At 39.9% G+C, this 19,418-nt stretch overlaps 1 protein-coding gene across 2 annotated transcripts in view; it reads left to right on the top strand.

Moving 5' to 3' along the window:
* brinp1 (bone morphogenetic protein/retinoic acid inducible neural-specific 1) overlaps nt 1-19,418 on the top strand; it is a 417,096-nt gene that overhangs the window by 264,586 nt on the left and 133,092 nt on the right. The window lies entirely within an intron of this gene.

The following is a 19,418-nucleotide window of genomic DNA, read 5'->3' as shown; positions in this document are numbered from 1 at the left end:
TTGGGCCAAATTATTGGAATCCATTGTATATATAAAGTAACTTTTATTTTTGCTCTGCATTTATGCCACAAAACAACAAATTTCATGATACATATCAGCAATTAGTAAAACAGATTCTGATACATAATGACTGTATTCTGGGTAAAAATATTGCCCCTCAGGTTCTTATTAAGCCTCTCCCATCTCGGTTTTCTCAAATTCTTGATTCTCCATTCCTAACAGAAGCACTGTCCATTCACCCTATATATACCCCTCATAATTTAAACACTTGTATAAGATCACCCTTCATTCTTCAATGCTGTGGTGAAAAAAGTTCAAACCTGCTCCTCAAATCCAGGGAACATTTTTGTAGCTCTGCCTTATATATACCCAGTGGCCTAGACTCCATAGCTGCCTGTGGTGTATAAATTCCACAAATCTGCCACCCTCTGGCTAAAGCAATTTCTCCGCATCTCTGTTTTCAATGGACACCCTTCTATCGTGAGCCTGTGCCCTCTCGTCCTAGACTCACCCACCATGGGAAACATCCTTTCCACATCCACTCTGTCTAGGCCTTTCAATATTTGAAAGGTTTCAATGAGATTCCCACCCCTCATCTGTTTAAATTACAGCGAGTACAGACGCAGAGTTATCAGACGTTCCTTGTATGAGAGCCCTTTCAGTCCTGGAATCATCCTTGCGAAACTCCTCTGAACCCTCTCCAATGCCAGCTCATCTTTGCTTAGTTTCAGGAGCCCAAAGCTGTTCACAGTACTCAAGGTGAGGCTTCACCAGTGCCTTATGAAGCTTCAGCATCACATCCCTGCTCTTGTATTCTAGACCTTATAAAATGAATGCTAACAGTGCATTTGCCTTTCTCACCACTGACTCAACCTGCAAGATAACCTTGAGGGTGCTCTGCACCAGAACTCCCAAGTCCCTTTGCATCTCAGATTTATGGATTTCCTCCCCATTCAGAAAATAGTCTGCACATTTATTTCTATGACTAAAGTTCATGACCATGCATTTTCCAACATTGTATTTCAAAAGTAAACACAATATTCTAAAGTTGGCCTCACCAACACTTTGTGCAACTGCAACAGTGTATTCCAATTTGCCAGCCTGCTAGAGTCTTGTCTACCCATGACACCACTTTCAGGTAACCATTAACTTGTCCTCATAGGTCCCCCCCCCCCGTTCTAAAGCATTCCCAAAACTAATCTATTCATTGTGAAAATACTGCTCTCATTTGCTGTCCCAAAATGCTGCGCTATTCCAATTCTTGCTCTCTATAAGCTAACCGCTTTTCAGTCCATTCTAACACACTTCCCCCCCATACTATAAGTTTTTAATTTTTGCACCATCCTTTTATACGGCACCTTGCCAAATAACATTGGAATTCTAACTACACCATGTCTACAGCTATCAACTCTCCCAATTATAACCTAAAAAATTTGAGTAACTTTGTCAACTATGATTTACCTTTCATACAATCATCTTGACGTTTAATTATATTTAGCTTTCCTAAATGATTAGCTATTTTCTTTAATATCATTCCAATAAAAGTTTTTGACCTCTACGTTCCTTCGTCCAGCTTTCTATTTTTTTTTTGAATAAGGGATTCACATTGAACATTTTCTAATCTTTTGGTACTCTGCCAGAGTTAAGCCAACTGTATAAAAAAGATCAACCAATGACTTCACAGTATCTGCAGCCACTTCCTTTAAAATTCTCGCTTACTAGCCTTCTGATTCTAGTTACTTCTCTGCCTCTTGCCACTGAATTCTCCTACACACTATCCCTTGGGATTTTTTTACGTTATACCATGTTATTCAAGATTCTAGATTATTTAATGTTATTCCAGTAAACAAGAAGAAAATAATTGCTACTCTGAATCATGTGTGGGGTCACAGTTTAAGGATAAGGGGGAAGCCTTTTAGGACCGAGTTGAGGAAAAACTTCTTCACACAGAGCGTGGTGAATCTGTGGAATTCTCTGCCACAGGAAACAGTTGAGGCCGGTTCACTGGCTATATTTAAGAGGAAGTTAGATATGGCCCTTATGGCTAAAGGGATCAGGGGGTATGGAGAGAAAGCAGGTACAGGGTTCTGAGTTGGATAATCAGCCATGATCATATCGAAGGGCCGAATGGCCTACTCCTGCACCTATTTTCTATGTTTCTATGTACATCAAATAAAAAAAACACTAAGATATAGAATATGATTGTTAAAAAACACACAGTAGATACAAATACATAGGATACCTTATATGCATAGATCAGTTATATGTATATAAAGTGCCGCTAAGCTACAGGAGTGTCTGTATATAAGGTGACTGACAGGAAATGATAAATTTGTGGTGAGGGTATGTGGCAGGGTTGGTTAGTGGGTGCAGGTGTTGACCAGCTTTACTGCTTGGGGAAATAACTAATTTTGAGTCTGGTGGCCCTGATGTGAATGTTACGTAGCCTCCTTCCTGATGGGATTGGGACAAACTCTGTGAGTAGGGTGGGTGGGATTCTTCATGAGGTAATGGCCCTTTTCTGGCACCTTTCTGTATATATTGTACGTACTTGACGGTGGGTCGGCTGGTACCAGTGATACGTTGGGCAGTTTTGACTACCTGTTGTAGAGCCTACCTGTTTGCCACAGTGCACTTTCTGTACCATGCAGTGATGCAGTATATTAGGATTCTATCCCCTGCACATATGTAGAGCATAATCTAGCTCTCTTCAGTCGTTTCAGAAAGTAGAGGCATTTGGTGAGCTTTCCTGGTTTTGCAGAATGTGTTCTGGGACTAAGGAAGTTTGTTGAGTGTCTAGTGTGGTAGGAGCACTTCATGATAATTGGTGCCAGTGTCACCAACAGCAATCATTTAGTTGTGAAGGTTTGGAGTTGTTTGTTACAGGGATGATGTGGTTGAAAGAAGTGTTGAAGAGTGAATGGCTTGAGTTCTTAACTCTGGTCCACAGATATCAAAGGTTCAAATGTTAATTTTATTGTCAAAGTATGCATGTACAGTCCAACTCTGATATTTGTCTTCTCCAGATAGCCATGAAATACAGAAAGACCAGGGTGATAATGAAAGATATCTAATCTCCCCTTACTTGCGGGGTAAAAAACAGTGGCAATAACAATCCCCGACCCCCTCACTCACAATATTAGCAAAAAAAATAGGAATATTAGCAATGTCTTCCATAGTGAAGACCAATGAAATAAAATAGTCATTGTAACTGCCGTTTCTTTGCTTGCTGTTATTAAATAAGCAGCCTCCTTCTTTAGAGGCCCTGCCTTTTTACCTTCACTGTCTTCTTCCTATTATTTATCCATAACCCTTTGCTGCTGTTATGATAATACTAGTAAGACTTCTGTAAACGTTAATTTTCACCTTTGTTGTGCGATTTTCTGTTTTCTGATTCTGGATTGTAAAACCTTTTCGGATTTCTGGCCTATTAATACTTGCCATTTTTCACCCCTACATTTAAAATCAGCTTTATCCTTTACTTTCTTCACAAACCACAGGTTTGTGTATCTCTTTCATGGGATCTCTCTTTTGATTGGAATAAATCAGAATCAAGTTTATTATCACCGGCATGTGGTGTGGAATTTGTTAACATAGCAGCAGCAGTTCAATGCAATACATAATCTAGAAGAGAGAGAAAAAATAAAATAAAACATAATAACTAAAATCAATTACATGTATTGAATAGATTTTTTTTAAGTACAAAAACAGAAATACTGTATATTTTTTAAAAAGCGAGATTGTGTCCAAACCTTTGATGACCATTAAGGAATCAGATGGCAGAGGGGAAGAAGCTGTTCCTGAATCACTGAGTGTGTGCCTTCAGGGTTCTGTAATTCCTACCCATGGTAACAGTAAGAAAAGGGCATGCCCTAGGTGCTGGAGGTCCTTAATAATGGATGCTGCCTTTCTGAGACACCACTACCTAAAGTTGTCCTGGGTACTTTGTAGGCTGGTGCCCAAGATGGAGCTGACTAGATTTACAACCTTATGCAGCTTCTGTTGGTCCTGGTCAGTAGCCTCTCCATATCAGACAATAATGCAGCCTGACAGAAAGCTCTCCACGGTACAACTATAGAAGTTTTTGAGTGTATTTGATGACATGCCAAATCTTTTCAAACTCCTAATAAAGTATAGCCGCTGTCTTGCCTTCTTTATGACTACATCAATATGTTGCGGCCAGTTTAGATCCTCAGAGATCTTGACGCCCAGGAACTTGAAGAGGCTCACTCTCTTCACTTCTGATCCCTCTACGAGGATTGGTTAGTGCTCCTTCGTCTTACTCTTCCTGAATACTTGCGCAGTAATATAAGCCAGTTGTTTGAATATCTACAATGGTTTATGTACCGGTCTGTATTTTACCTTATTTACCCAGCCCACCTTAAACAACTCCTCCTTCATCCCATTTTAATTATCCTTATTTAAATTGAAGATGCTTTCTATAGACATAATATAATTCATCCTCAGAATGCATTTGAAATTCTATCACATCGTGGTAGAATCTTTAACTGCAAGATCGCTTATTAATCTTTCCTCATTACATAAGACCAAATCTAAAATAGCCTTTGTAGGATCAGCAAAGTTCTGCTTTGAAAAGTAATCTGGATACAATCCACAGATTATCTTGGTCAGTTTGCCTTGTCCAATAAATTTATAGATTAAAATCTTCCATGATAATTCCAGTGTTCCTTAAATATGCCCTTTGCTATTTCCCTACTTATGCTTTGATTAATTAAGAGGACACGCCTTAGAGGCTTATTGACTGCTATTCATATTTTATCCTGAACTTTTCCCACATTATTATCTACTGCCTTTATATCATGACTGTGCATTACTTTGGTACCTTACGAGATTAACACCAACACACCTCCCCACTTCCCCTTTGGCCTGTTCATTTGGAACAATGTATAAGCTGGAATATTAAGCACCCATCCTGCTCACCCAGCAACTACTTTTCTGTAATAGCTATTACTTACATAATGATTTATATGTTGTTATCTCTGCTAGTAACTCATCTTTCTTGTTGCAAATTGTATGGGCTTTCAAATAAAGAACATTGAACTTACATTCTTTTAGTTATTTCTCTATTTTGCACATTTTCCTTTCCATCTTCCAGCCTGGCCTGTCACACACTGACTGTTGGTTTCCCCCTTAACTATCCTAAAGCACTGGTCTTTCATTTCATTCTGTTTGATTAAAAATTCTGTTTTTTGGAACCCTCCCATGTCATACTTAGTTGAAACCCTTTATGAAATGCTCCGGGGCACTGGTTTAGCTTTCTGTTTTCAGGCAGGGCAGTCAGTCACAGAAATAGTTATAAAACATAGAGATAGGTTCTGCAGTTCATCAATTCCATGGAGACAGGCCTGCAGCTCATCAAATCCATGGAGACAGGCCCTGCAGCTCATCAAGTGCCTACTGAATATCAAGCATACATTTACATTGATGCAATACTTAGCCTTTATTCTTCCTGTATTATCATTAACTCCCCCCTAGATTCTACCATTCACCCACACATAAGATGCAAGTTACAAAGACCAGTTAACCATTCAATCTGCATACACAACATTGATGTGAGAAGAGACTACAGCATCCAGACAAAATCCTTATAGTCACAGGGAGAACATGCAAACTTCACACAGACAGCACAGACAAAATTCAGCACTGAATGAAGATCGCTGGAGTTGTAAGGCAGCTGTTCTATGAGCCACCAAAAGGTAAATGACCTATTAGTGGAGCAGTGCAAAACTGGATCAAATTTTGTTCAAACTGCTGATTTTGATTACTTAAGAAATTGTGGAACTGGCACAGGATATGGAAAGATTATTCATGTAGCACCTGTAGCGAGAGTAAACAGCTGTGATGAAGACTCTCAGCTGTAAACACCAATAGGTAGTCATGATGAAGAGTCTCATTGTAATAGGCTGGATTAATCAAACCCACCAATTCGAGAGTTGATAAGATATGGTAATAAGTGTACAAGCACAACAAAGTAACCTAAGCCTAATTTATTATCATAAAATAGAAAGCACATAAAAATCATGCAACATACTATATACATTGCCTATGAAAAGTATTTAACCCCCTTGGAAGTTTTCATGTTTTATTGTTTTACAACATTGAATCACAGTGGATTTAATTTTGCTTTTTGATGCTGATCAACAGAAAAAAAAACTCCATCATGTCAAAGTGAAAACGGATCTCTACAAAGTAATTTAAGTTCAGTAAAAACATAAAACACAAAGTAATTGGTTGCTAAGTATTCACACCCTTCAAGTCAGTATTTAGTAGATACTAAATTTGGCAACAATTACAATGACTTGGAAATTTTCTTGAATTCATTTCCTGACTTGTGCTTTACAATCACCTTTCACTGAGTTGCTTGGAGTGTTCTTTTGTCTTCATAGTGTAGTTTTTGCCAGGATACTGTCTCACTGGCAGTTGGACCTTTTTGTATTTTACTACATTGATTGAAACATCTCGTCTGCACACAGGTGATCTCCATTGAACCAATTATTTGACTTCTAAAACCAATTGACAGCACCAATGATGATTTGCTCTGTCATATTAAAGAGGGGTGAATACCTAGGCAATTTTTTTTCTGTTTTATATTTGTAATTAATTTAGATCACTTTGTAGAGATTTGTTTTCACTTTGACACAAAGGAGTCTTTTTCTGTTGCTTACTGTCAAAAAAGCCAAATTAAGTACACACTGATTCAATGTTGTAAAGCAATAAAACATGAAAACCTTCAAGGGTGGTGAAGACTGTTTATAGGCTCTGTAGCAAGTCACAAAGATCTTAGGGCTCATGATTCTTCATTGTTGTTGTTTTTGGGGGTGCTCTGAATTAGACTCACTCATGAAACCATCCCTTGGTCACAGACACTGATTATGATCCCTGAGCGATGTCCAACAAAATATGGAAAGGCAGCCAATATACAGTGGTGCTAGTAAGTTTCTGATCCTATCGAATTTTCTCTATTTTTAAATATGACCAACAATGTGATCAGATATTCATGTAAGCCATAAAACTTGAAAATGTACTTATTTAGTTATTTATTTATGGAGAAAAATGATCCAATATGGCATGTTTTTGTTGGGAAAACTATGTGAACCTCTAAGATAATGTCTTCTACAAATTTGTTTTGGAGTCATGTCTTCCAATCAATGAGATGAGATTGGAGGTGTGGGTTGTAGCAGTGCCCTGCCTAGAAAAAAGACACACAGTCAGGTGACTTACAGAGCCTGCTCTTCTCAAGAAAGTTCTGTCTATGTGCACCATGTCTTGATCAAAAAAACTTTCAGGGAGCCATAGAAGAAAAATTGTAGAGATGCATGAAGCTAGAAAAAACTACAAAAGCATTTCTAATGATCTGAGTGTTCATCAGTCTGCCATAGGAGAAATTGTCTATAAATGGAGGAAACTCATTCCTGTTGCTACTCTCCCTGGGAGTGGGCATCCTGCAAAGATCTCACCAAGAGCACACTGAGAAATGCTGAAGGACAAGAAAAGCAATCCAAGGGTAACAGCAAAAGAACTGCAGAAATCTTTAAACTTGCTGAAGTCTCTGTTCATGTGTCCACTATAAGAAAAACACTGAACAAAAATGGTGTTCATGGATGGACACCATAGAGGAAATCTGCTCTCCAAAACAACAAATTGCCACGGGTCTCAAGTTTGCAAAAGACCCACCAGGATGTTCTAAAACACTTCTGGGACAATGTTCTGTGGACAGATGAGTCAAAAATTGAACTTACTGGCAAAAATGCACATTGTTTGGAGAAAAAACACCACTTCACACCAACACAAAAACATCATCACAACTGTGAAGCATGAAAGGATCATCATAGTTTGGGGCTGCTTTGCTGCCTCAAGGCCTGGACAGCTTGTAATCATTAAGGGAACAATGAATTCTAATTGTATCAAGACATTTTAGAGGAGAATGTCAGGGTAGCAGTCCATCACCTGAAGCTTCATAGAAGTTGGATAATACAAGAAGACAATGATCTAAAAGACAAGAGTAATGCAACAACAGAATGGTTTAAAAAGAAGAAAATTTGTGTTTTGTAATGGCTGAGTTAAAGTCCTGACCATAATACTATAGAAATGTTGTGGAAGGGCCTGAAGCAAGCCATTCGTGCTGGGAAGCCCACCAACGTCTCAGAGTTGAAGCAGTTTTATACAGAGGAATGGACTAAAATTCTTCCAAGCCAATGTGCAGGACTGATCAACAGTTACCAGAAATGTTTAGTTGAAATCACATCAGTCACATCAGTTACTGAAAGCAAAGGTTCACATACTTTTTCCAACAAAGACATGTAATGTTGGATTATTTTTCTCAATAAATAAGTGAACAAGTATAATGATCTTGCTTTATTTATTAAATTGTGTTCTCTTCATCTAGTGTTAGGACTTACACGATCTGATCATATTTTAGGTCATATTTATGCAGAAATGGAGAAATTCTACAGGTTCACATATTTTCTAGCACCATTGTGTTAAGAAGCTTCACAAGGTAGAGATACTAGAAACAGGTGAACTCTGATCTTATGTCTCAATGCAACCTGCCCTTTTTCAAACACATTCTATGTCCATTAACACATTGTTCAGCATACCCACATAAATCAATTAGACATTTTAATGGTCACACTTCATCTTCAGCCATTTGTCCACTAATGTTTTGGACACAGCATCCCTTTGGACTTACAAAAGCATTAAGGTTTACACACATAAATAATAAACTCAAATGCAGACACTAAGGCAGAATCCATCAGCCTAGCTCTCAAAGTGACCAACAGGCAGTTCGTCATTAACAGACATCCTTGTGTTAAGTCTACGTGAGACTAAGAAAGAAACCAGCTAATGTACTATTAAAATAATCATTCTACAGACATTAGCAGACCTACAGTGTTTAGCTTATGCAAATATTTTCTGCTAACAAACATAAGGACCCCACATGCTGAGTTCAGAAAAAAAAATGTCATTTGACCTTCCAGCCATTCATTCAATGTTTTACAAAATCTAATATGACACACTCATTCAGAAATGTCAGCTAGTTATTCCCCTGCATAGATGCTGCCTAACTAGATGCACCAGGACAGAAGGAGGAAGAGGAATAACAGACAAAAGAAGTTTATATAACAGTTAAATAAAACTTACAAGATTAAGTTTTAATCAGTAAAAACAGGATTCAGCACTCCATACGAGCATATGCAATTCTGAAAAGTACACACCGCTAAATTTAAATGGGAGCACAGCCCAGAAAAATGAAGAAATTATCACTATAGAAGAAAAAGTTCACCAATGGAGGAGCATAATTCTTCATGGAAGACATCTCTACAATCTGACCAGACTAGACATTGGCAATGAAGCGTTGAACACCTGGTTCAGAGTGGGAGACAGATGGACAGACTTTTGGCACGATCAGATGGTTAACACAAAACATTATCAAAAGCACTTCATAAAAGACCAGCAAATTCAAGATGATAAATGCAGAAAATGCCAAGAGAAATCAGAAACAATCCAACTCATTACAGGATCCTACATCAGTTTTACTCAATCTGATTGCTTTCAGAGACATAATCATGTAGCAAACATCATTCACCAAAATCATGCTTTAAGATACAAACTGATAAAATACAGCATATCTTGCTATAATTACAAGTTTGATCCAGTTTTGGAGTCAGAGAGCATAGCCTGGATGTTGAGGCACTCTCCAGCACAAACACTTGCATCCACCAATCCAGATACAAAGCTTGTGGATGAACACAACTTGCATTTGAGGAAAAATTCTGCCAATGACTGGAACTGTAATGCCAGAAAAGAAGCTACAGTAGTTTACCCGGGGAGGTTCACTTTGCCAAACTGACTCATTGGATCTAGGATATTTCGGGTCATAAGCCCTTAGCCAACTTTATGAAAAATTAAATAATATAGATGTGTATTATCTAAACCTGTTCATGTCTGGTGGGCTAGCCTTTCATTTGAATAGTTTTATCTTCGGATGAAGAAAGCAATAAGAATGTGAATGAAAGTTACAGTATTCTTTTGCAATACTCTGACAGTCGGTGTATAGTTTATTTCCGTAAACTCCAAATGAACAAAACATTACAATAAAGCTGACTGAGAAACAAAGATAACATATCAGTAATTAATGGTAATAAAATGTAATTGCCCTTAAAATGAGCTGGTCAAAACAATTACAGCAGGTCAAATGAGACCAATATAATTTCCATATTGATTTCGGCAAGTATGTCCAAAGCAATGTATAAAGGAAGGATTACTGCATTCTGAAGATTAGCTTTACTCAGTATGAAGAGCTTTAATCACTTTGATACTGGGCCACAGGGGAAATATTGGGATGAACGGACATGAAAGTGTTTCCAGTTGCATCAAAGCAGAATGAATCCAATCAAATGAATGGGATGTCTTATAGTGTTTCCATGCCTGGTTTTAAACTTATACTCCATCTAGGATGCATAATGGGACACACCAATGTCCTTTCACTGTTGGGCATGGGCTTAAAATATGGAACATGTCAGTGAAATGAGATTGGATCTCCATACTAGCAGCAACACATCAAGTAAAATGAAATTATATTCTGGTTCTTTGCCACCACTAATATTTGGTATAAAGCAATCCTAATGGTTTAACACTGAATTGGTAATCTCACTCTGTCTCTCTGAAAGTACTGCTAAGGGCACTTACTTGTGATGGTGAAATCATTAGGTATAAAAGTATTGTCATTCCCAGAACTAGCTGTTGGAGCTTTCAATTTTTTTCTTCATTTGTCTATTCTACATTTGTTGATTGAAGTTTAGTCTCTGCTGTTTGTTTGTTCAATGTACTGGTTCCTTTCTGATTGGGAAATGCAGAATCTTTTGTACTTTTAAAGGACTTAAAACATATTTCATATGCTGGTTATGATAATTAAATATGGTAAGTATATTTTACTCATTCATAATACCTTAACAAATCTTGATCACTTTCTCTCTGTCTCTCCAATGCAAACTCGCTCTCTCATGTACAGCACATTGTCTCTTCTAATGTGAATACACACACACTTCCATTTATGCATCCACATGAAATTTGTCTACTGTTGATGATAATAAAGAAATAAAATTATCAGATTAGTGGAGAGTTTCAGGGGTGAAAGAGCAGCTTTTCGTATTACTAATTTTCACAGTTATCTTGACTATACCTCTTCCCACCTGTGTCCTGTAAAAATGCTATTCCCTTTTCTCAGTTCCTTTGTCTCCACTGCATCTGTTCCCAGGATGTGGCTTTCCATTCCAGGACATCCTTCTTCAAAGAACTGGGTTTCCCTTCCATCATCAGTGATGCTGCCCTCACCCACATCTCCATCTTCCAGACATCCACTCTCATCCCATCTTCCCGGTGCCTTAGCACCAACAGAGTTCCAGTTGTCCTTGGTACCACTACATGAGCTTTCACATCCGACACCTCATTCTCCACAACTTCCACCATCTCTAAAAGGATCCTAGCACCCACCATATCTTTGCATCCCCACCTCCCTCTGCTTTCCGCAGGGATCTCTGCCTTTGTGATTTCTTTGTCCATTTGTCCTTCTCCAGCCTAATATCCCTCCTGGCACTTATCTCTGCAAGTGGCCGAAGTGCTACACCTGCACATTCACCTCCTCCCTCATCTCTATTCAGAGTCCCGAACAGCCCTTTCAATTGAGGCAACACTGCACCTGCAAATCTACTGGGGTCATCTATTGTGTCCGGTGCTCCCGATGTAGTCTCCTCTTCATTGGTAAGAACGGTCATAAATTGGGGGACTACTTTGTTGGGCAACTCTGCTCTATCCACCAAAAGTGGACCATTCTGCTGGGCAAACATCTTAATCTCAATTTTCATTCCCATTCTGACAAGTCAGTCCATGGTCTCCTCTTGTACAAGATAAGGCCACCCTCAGGGTGGAGGAGCAATGCCTTATACTCTGTCTCGGTAACCTCCAACCTGATGACATGAACATTGATTCTTTTCTTCCTGTAAAAAAAAAATTCCCTCCCCCCCCTTTTTTCTCTTCCCCACACTCGCCTTTTACCTCTTCTCACCTGCCTATCACATCTCCCTGGGTACTTTCCTCCTTTCATTCTGCTATGGTCCATTCTCTGGATCCTTTCTCTCTGGCCCTTAATCTTACCCACCCATCTGGCTTCACCTATCACCTTCTAGCTGTCCTCCTTACCCTCCCCCCAGCTTTTCATTCTGTCATCTTCCCGCTTCCTTTCCAGTCCCGAAGGAAGGTGCTGGCCCAAAACGTTTACAGTTTGATCATTTCCATACATGCTGCCTGACCTGCTTGCTGCATTCGTCCAGCATTTTGTGTGTGTTGCTTTAGATTGCCAGCATCTGCAGAATTTTGGTGTTTAGTGTAAACAATCAGAATCAGAATCAGTTTTATTATCACCAGCATGTGTTGTGAAATTTGTTAACTTAGCAACAGCAATTCAATGCAATACATGATGATATAAAAAGAAAAAAAATCAATTATGGTAAATAAATATGTATGTATGTCGAATAGATTAAAATAATGCAAAAACAGATATAATATATATTAAAAAAGTGAGATAGTAGTACTGTTAACCCACAAACCTCGTGTCTCAAGTTCATTTCTGATTTCATTACTGAAACGTGGAGTTTGCACATTCTCCTGGTGACAGTATAGATTCTCCTGGTGATTTACTTTCCTCTGACATCCCAAACACATGCATGTTGGTAATTTATCAGGCTACTGTAGATGTCTCATGGTGTAAGTGGACTGATAGGATATTGGGAGAGTCGACAGGAATTTAAGGGAAGCGGTCTTTGGGAAAAATGAACAAGAAATGAGATTACTCTATGAGTATCCAGGGAATTGATGCACCAAATGTCACAGAGAATATAGAATATGGATACATCAGCTGGCAATCATCTGCTAGTTATTACGTTCATTACGTGCCGTTGTCATATGACATAGGCAATCATGGTATGAGGTCTTTGATTAATAGAGGGAAGTTTGAATCAGAGAGTGAGGAACAAGAGTGCTCTCTAACCATATTGATGTGAGTAAAAAGAAATGGATTAATGAAGGCAATTGGAGAGGCTGGATTTTCAGGTGGTTTTTTAAGTTCACACATAAGAGATTATTTCCAAAATTAAAGTATGTGGAATTGGGAGTAAAATACATGCATTCATTGAAAGTTAGTTGCTAAGGGGAAAACTGGGATTAGGAAATAAATTGGATATTTTGTCTATCAGGCAGTGACTAGTGAGGTATCATGGAGACAAATGAATGGGCCCCAACTATTCCCTAGGTCGGGGGTCGGCAACCCGCGGCTCCAGAGCCACATGTGGCTCTTTTACGTCTGTGCTGCGGCTCCCTGTTGCTTTGGGAAATAATTGGTTGTGGCGACCCTTTTCCTGGCACATCCGAACCGACTCACAATTAGATAGCCTACGGGGGTTTGCGAGCACAGAGCTTTGGAGCCTCTGCGCCATGGGGGGCAGGTTGAGGGAGGCTTAAAGGTGAGGCTGAAGATTTCAAATAAAGTTTTTTCCTTCGACTGCAGTTACCGACTCCGTGTCGTAATTTTAGCGCTGCGTGTAGCACACCGCTACATGGTCAGTATTTAATTAAAATGTATTTTATGTTAGTTTGTTAGTTTTTGAAATGTAAATCTAAATTTGAAGATTATGGTCATCTTGTACAATCTAAATAAGACGTTGTGGCGACCCATTTCCTGACACATCCGAACCGGCTCACAATTAGCCAGCGTTAAGGCTAAGGGAGATAGCCTACGGGGGTTTGTGAGTACGTGTCTTTTGCAGCATCCACGCCCATGGGGGGTGGGTTGAGGGAGGCTTAAAAGCAAGGCTGTTTAGTTCGAATAAAGCTATCTTTGACTGCAGTTTACTGACTGCGTGTAGCACACCGCTACAACGTGTTTTTATCGCTGGCTGTCCAGAGGGGAGGTGCTGAAACGCTTTGTCGCGTGTCTGGAAGAAGTGAAAACTTTCCTGGGCAGCAAAGGGCTCACCTTTCCTGAGCTGGAACAGCCAGAGTGGCTGGAAAAGCTACACTTCATGGTAGACATGACAGCGCACCTGAACACACTGAACACAGCTCTTCAGGGGAAAGGACGCGCAGCCCTGCACATGTTGGAGGATGTTTTGGCATTCGAGCGCAAGTTGACGTTGCTTGCCAGAGATTTACAGAAAGGCACATTGTCTCACTTCCCCAATTTGAGAGAGTTCAAACAAGGTCACGACATGATAAATTCGGAGTATTTACATTCTGCAATCATCGCAATGCAAACATCGTTTGGGAAACGCTTCTGTGAGTTCAGAGAGGAAAAAAACACATTATCCTTCCCGGTCACTCCCCTAAGCATCGATCCATCCCTACTGAATACGACTGCATTGTCAGGTGTGAGTCAACCTGACCAAGTATGATAAATATTTTAATTTCCTATTATCTTACGTATATTCATATGTTTTCATTGTTCAGTGAAATAGTCCTTTTATTTTTCAGGTTGACAGCTGGCTGACGTTATTTTTGGTTTGCTGCTGGCGGCAAATTTAAGTTTGGCGTTTTTCATAAATACAAGAAGGACTCAAATAGACGTTGAGTATTTTACTTAAAAGTAACCTTCAACCCAACGTCTTTTTTTCGGAGTTCAAAATGTTTTTGTTGCATGCAGAAATGTAATTTCGTTTTCTCTGCAGGAGTTCATCAATTTCATAAATGCAACACATTATAGTTTGTTTATACATAGCATAAAGGCAAAAAAAAACCGTTGTATGCAGTGTTATTTCATTTTAAATGTCAAACGGGTTTTGCGGCTCCCAGTGTTTTCTTTTCTGTGGGAAACGGGTCCAAGTGGCTCTTTCAGTGGTAAAGGTTGCTGACCCCTGCCCTAGGTCATCATCATCGTTATGTAGTGTGTTGTATCACATATGCGATCGTGGTCTTATCCATGGCGGTGATTGTTCGTGGCAAATTTTTATTCAGAAGGTGGTTTGCCGTTGCCTTCTTCCAGGCATTGTCTTTACAAGGCGGGTGTCCCCAGCTATTATCAATACTCTTCAGAGATTGTCTGCCTGGTGTCAATGGTCGCATAATTAGGAATGGTGATCATAGGACGATCCACCACCTGCTCCCATGGTTTAACATGACCTTGATCAGGAGCAGGGGTGGGGTGGGGTGGGGTGGAGTTGTTGGATAAGCAGGTGCTGCACCTTGCCCAAGGGCGACCTGCAGGCTTCTGGATAGAAGGAGCGCCTTACACCTCCTTATGTCTACCTGTCACCCAATTATTGAATTACTTAATTAATTTGTGACATCAGATGTTAAACTACAGGTAAGCTGTGATCTAACTAGACAGTGTAACAGTGAAAGGTTGAACAAGTTAGGTCTCTATTCTTTGGAACGTAAAAGGTTGAGGGGGGACTTGATAGAGGTATTTAAAATTATGAGGGGGATAGATAGTGTCGACATGGGTAGGATTTTTCCATTGAGAGTAGGGGAGATCCAAACAAGAGGACATGACTTGATAGTTAAGGGGCAAAAGTTTAGACGTAACAGGAGGGGGAACTTCTTTACTCAGAGAGTGGTAGCTGTGATGAACGAGAAGTGGTAGAGGCAGGTTCGATATTGTCATTTTAAAAAAAATTGGATAGGTATATGGACAGGAAAGGAATGGAGGGTTATGGGCTGAGTGCAGGTCGGTGGGACTAGGTGAGAGTAAGTGTTGGGCATGGACTAGAAGGGCTGAGGTGGCCTGTTTCCATGCTGTAATTGTTATATGGTTATATAAAAGAATCAGCCAACTAAGCAGCCTTCTGCTCCGACATACCTAAAAGCAACATAAATGCAAAACCAAGCATTGTTTCCTCACAAATCCCTCCTTTCTCTGAAAATGGCAGAAGCCGATGAATCTTCAAATATTCAAGCATTTTGAAATCAGATACTCTGAGTGTTGTTTCTGTCTCATCTTGACAGTGGGCAAATGCCTGTTTTGAATCTTCCATCAACTGACTTGTTCTCTTTTACGGGAGATAGAGGTGTTGTCAGTATTGAGTACAGCAGCCTTTCAAGTGTAGGTGATGAAGGTCGATACTGATACTAGTGGCATCAGATCTTAGCTATCTCCCAATCTCCCCTGAACCTCCTCTATTCAGTGTAAAGCAGCACTGGATATAATGACTAACCTGTAATAATATCAAGCTAATCCCTTGTCTGAGTTGGCAATTTAACCTGGAGGATATTGGTTAGAAATTCATCATGAATTTAAACAACACCTCCCTGGTTGCTATGGTAACTTGGTCGCTGGCTGATTACCTGCTGAGCAAACATTAATTTTTAACTTTTTTTCAATTCAAGCATTTTCGCTTTTGTTTTCACCATTACATCAGTAAAAATTCCTTTTAGCTTTTAGGTGTGTTGTAGATTAACTCAGTCCAGAGACAGCAGAAAGAGATGTTGTCAGATGCAGTTGTCATAGTAATGGGGTTAGAGTTTGTTGTGAACCGTTGATCAAAATGTTGTAGCATTATAGAATCTCAGCGCTCTGAGATAAAAAAAAACCTTTCATCTTTCATACTTATACCAGTTCAATCACTTGATTGCATCTGGGGTCATGTAAATGTCAGACATGATAAGCATGGTAGATATGAACGTTGAACCCATAACACTACCTCACTACTTATTTTGCACTGATCATTTAATTTAACTATTTAATAAACAGTCCTATGCAAAAATCTTAGGCGCATATATATAGCTAAGGTGCCAAAGACTTTTGTTCAGTACTGTACTGATTTTATGTATTGCACTGTACTGCTACAGCTAAAAAAAAACAATTTTCATGAGTGATGACAAACCTCATTCTGCTACAGGTCTCTGTTGTGGACTGAGTGTGGGAAAGGGGCAGGGGGACAGGAATCATAGTTGGGAGAGGAGAGGAAGCAGACAGCACCAGAGAGGACATTCTGTAAGATTCAATAAACCAGTTATTTGGAATCAAATGACCTTGGCTGGTGTCACAGGGCTGGGTGTGTCTGCACCCATGCCAGCCCCTGCTCCAGCGCTCCTGTGCTGCCACTTGTCGCAAGTCCCTCCTGCAATGCTTCACCCTCGCCTGACCAAGCCTGCGCTGCTCCATCTTACTATTGACGTGGATGTGGATGTGGTGAGGACCTAATAATACCTGTGGGTGCACCTAGATGACAGACTTGAGTGGGGCACCATCACAGATACTGTATAGAAGAAAAGCCAGAGTCACCTCACTTCCTGAGGAGACTGAAGTCATTTGGAGCATGCAGGACTCTCCTCCACATGTTCTACCAGTCTGTTGTCACCAGTACAACCTTCTATGCGGTGATGTGCTGGGGAAATGGCATCATTACCGGTGATGTCAACAGGCGCAATAAACTGGGCATACTGGAGGTTTTGTTAGAACAAATGACCCTCTGGAAAATCCTGGCAATTCTGGACAATGTTTCTCACCCCCTGCATGCCACCTTGGCTGAACAGAGGAGCACTTTCAGTAATAGACAAAGATAACTGTGCTACTTCAAAGAGGGCTATATGAGGACATTCTTACCCTCAACCATTAGGCTCTATAATGAGTCAACCTACAGCTGGGGAAGTGAAACACAAAAATACAACTGCAGATGCTGTGGATCAAAGAATACGTACACAACACTGGAAGAACTCAGCAGGTCAGGCAGCATCCGTGAGAAAAGAGTAGCCAACATTTCGGGCCGAGGCCCTTCATCAGGAAACTATTCCTCACAGAAACCATTCGTACTCTTTTCTCACAGATGCTCTCTGACCTGCTGAGTTCTTTCAGCGTTGTGTACATATTCTATAGCTGGGGAAGCGATCTTGTAATCTTTGGCTTGTAAATCTTATATATTTTATTTTTAAGGTAACTTATTTTTATTCTTTCATACTTTTCTTCTAATACTTGTATATCTGTGCACTTGTAATGCCACTGTGACACTGTCATTTCCTTTGGGATCAATATTTGTCTATCTATCTCCAACATCCAGTACTCCCGCCAGATGCACAAACACGCTCTCCGCTCCTCTTACTGTAATTCTCCGTTTTTATTATTATGTTTTGCAGTCCACTGCTTCTGCAAAGACAACACATTTCTCGAGATATGCCTGTGATATTAAACCTGATTCCGATTCCTTCCCTAAAAGACACTAAGATAGGTTTTTGCTCACCATTGCTGATAACTAGCATTAATTACAGTTTTATAAGAACTTTTGAAGTCATCAGTTCCCATAGTGAAATTCAAGCCCAGGTTTCCCCAAAAGCAAATCCTGACTTCTGAATACTAGTCCACTGGTGACCACCATGTTCATCACCTGTCCTACACCCTATTAGCGAATGATATATCAAAGAAAATTATTGACCAACCTGTGCAAAAATCTACTCCTATATCTCTACCCATTGACATTTTGCTCTTTGATTAAAGATTTTTGCAATGTTTTTCAAATCAACTTCTCAGTGGATGTAGGGGTCTTGAATACACAACTTATTTCTAACTTCTGATCTTGTATACCAAGTCATCCTTTTGTTGTCTTCTAAGTGTGACTCTTAGAAATGGTGCGTCAAAATGGTAGAATGTCCGGGTGTAACTGTGCCTGCATCTGTCCATGAAAGCAGTGTTAGAAATGAAAATGGTGCAGTCCTTGTGGAGTATCAGCCCACCTTCACACCCAGCACATTCTCTATCACTTATTTACTTGTGTGGCTCTGCAATTATACTGAACGGGGGAGATCTCAAGCAGATCTGGCCAACTGATAATCCATGAGATTTTGTTGAACATCAGCAACAGCACGATTTTACAATGCTGCAGTGTGTAACCTCATAGCTTAGAAAGCATCTAACCAATTGTCCTTGTCATTCAATGACAACACCATCGTCCACTCCTCCCATCTATATTCCAAAGGCCACCATTGACTAGAAACTTAACTGGGCTAACACTTGTCTACAAGAGCAGGCCAGAAGCCTGATGTCTTGTGACGAGTGACTCACAAGTTGATCCAAATTCTTTCCAACATCCACAAAGCAAGGGTCAGGTGCATTATGGAATACATTTAGCATACTTGGATGAGTGCAGGCAAGTGGAAAGAGTTCCACTCTCAGGAAGCTTGACATCAGACAGAACAAAGACCTCAATTTGATTGGCCTCCTGCAGCTACCCTGACTGTCCCTTCCCACTAATATCATTTGACTGTGCAGCGTAGTTGCTCACTTTAGCTGTTCTGATATCACCTCCCGAACCGCAACCTGTGCTATCAAGTGTGAGGACAGCAGATGTATGGAAACACCACAACAAGTCCTTCATATTACAGATTTTAAATTGTGGAACTCCTCCCACAGCAGCATT

This window comes from Hypanus sabinus, chromosome 18 (genome assembly GCF_030144855.1).
Source record: "Hypanus sabinus isolate sHypSab1 chromosome 18, sHypSab1.hap1, whole genome shotgun sequence".
In the NCBI taxonomy this organism is placed as follows: Eukaryota; Metazoa; Chordata; class Chondrichthyes; order Myliobatiformes; family Dasyatidae; genus Hypanus; species Hypanus sabinus.
Note: the sequence above shows the minus strand (reverse complement) of the source record. Positions and strands in the feature narration are given on the sequence as shown.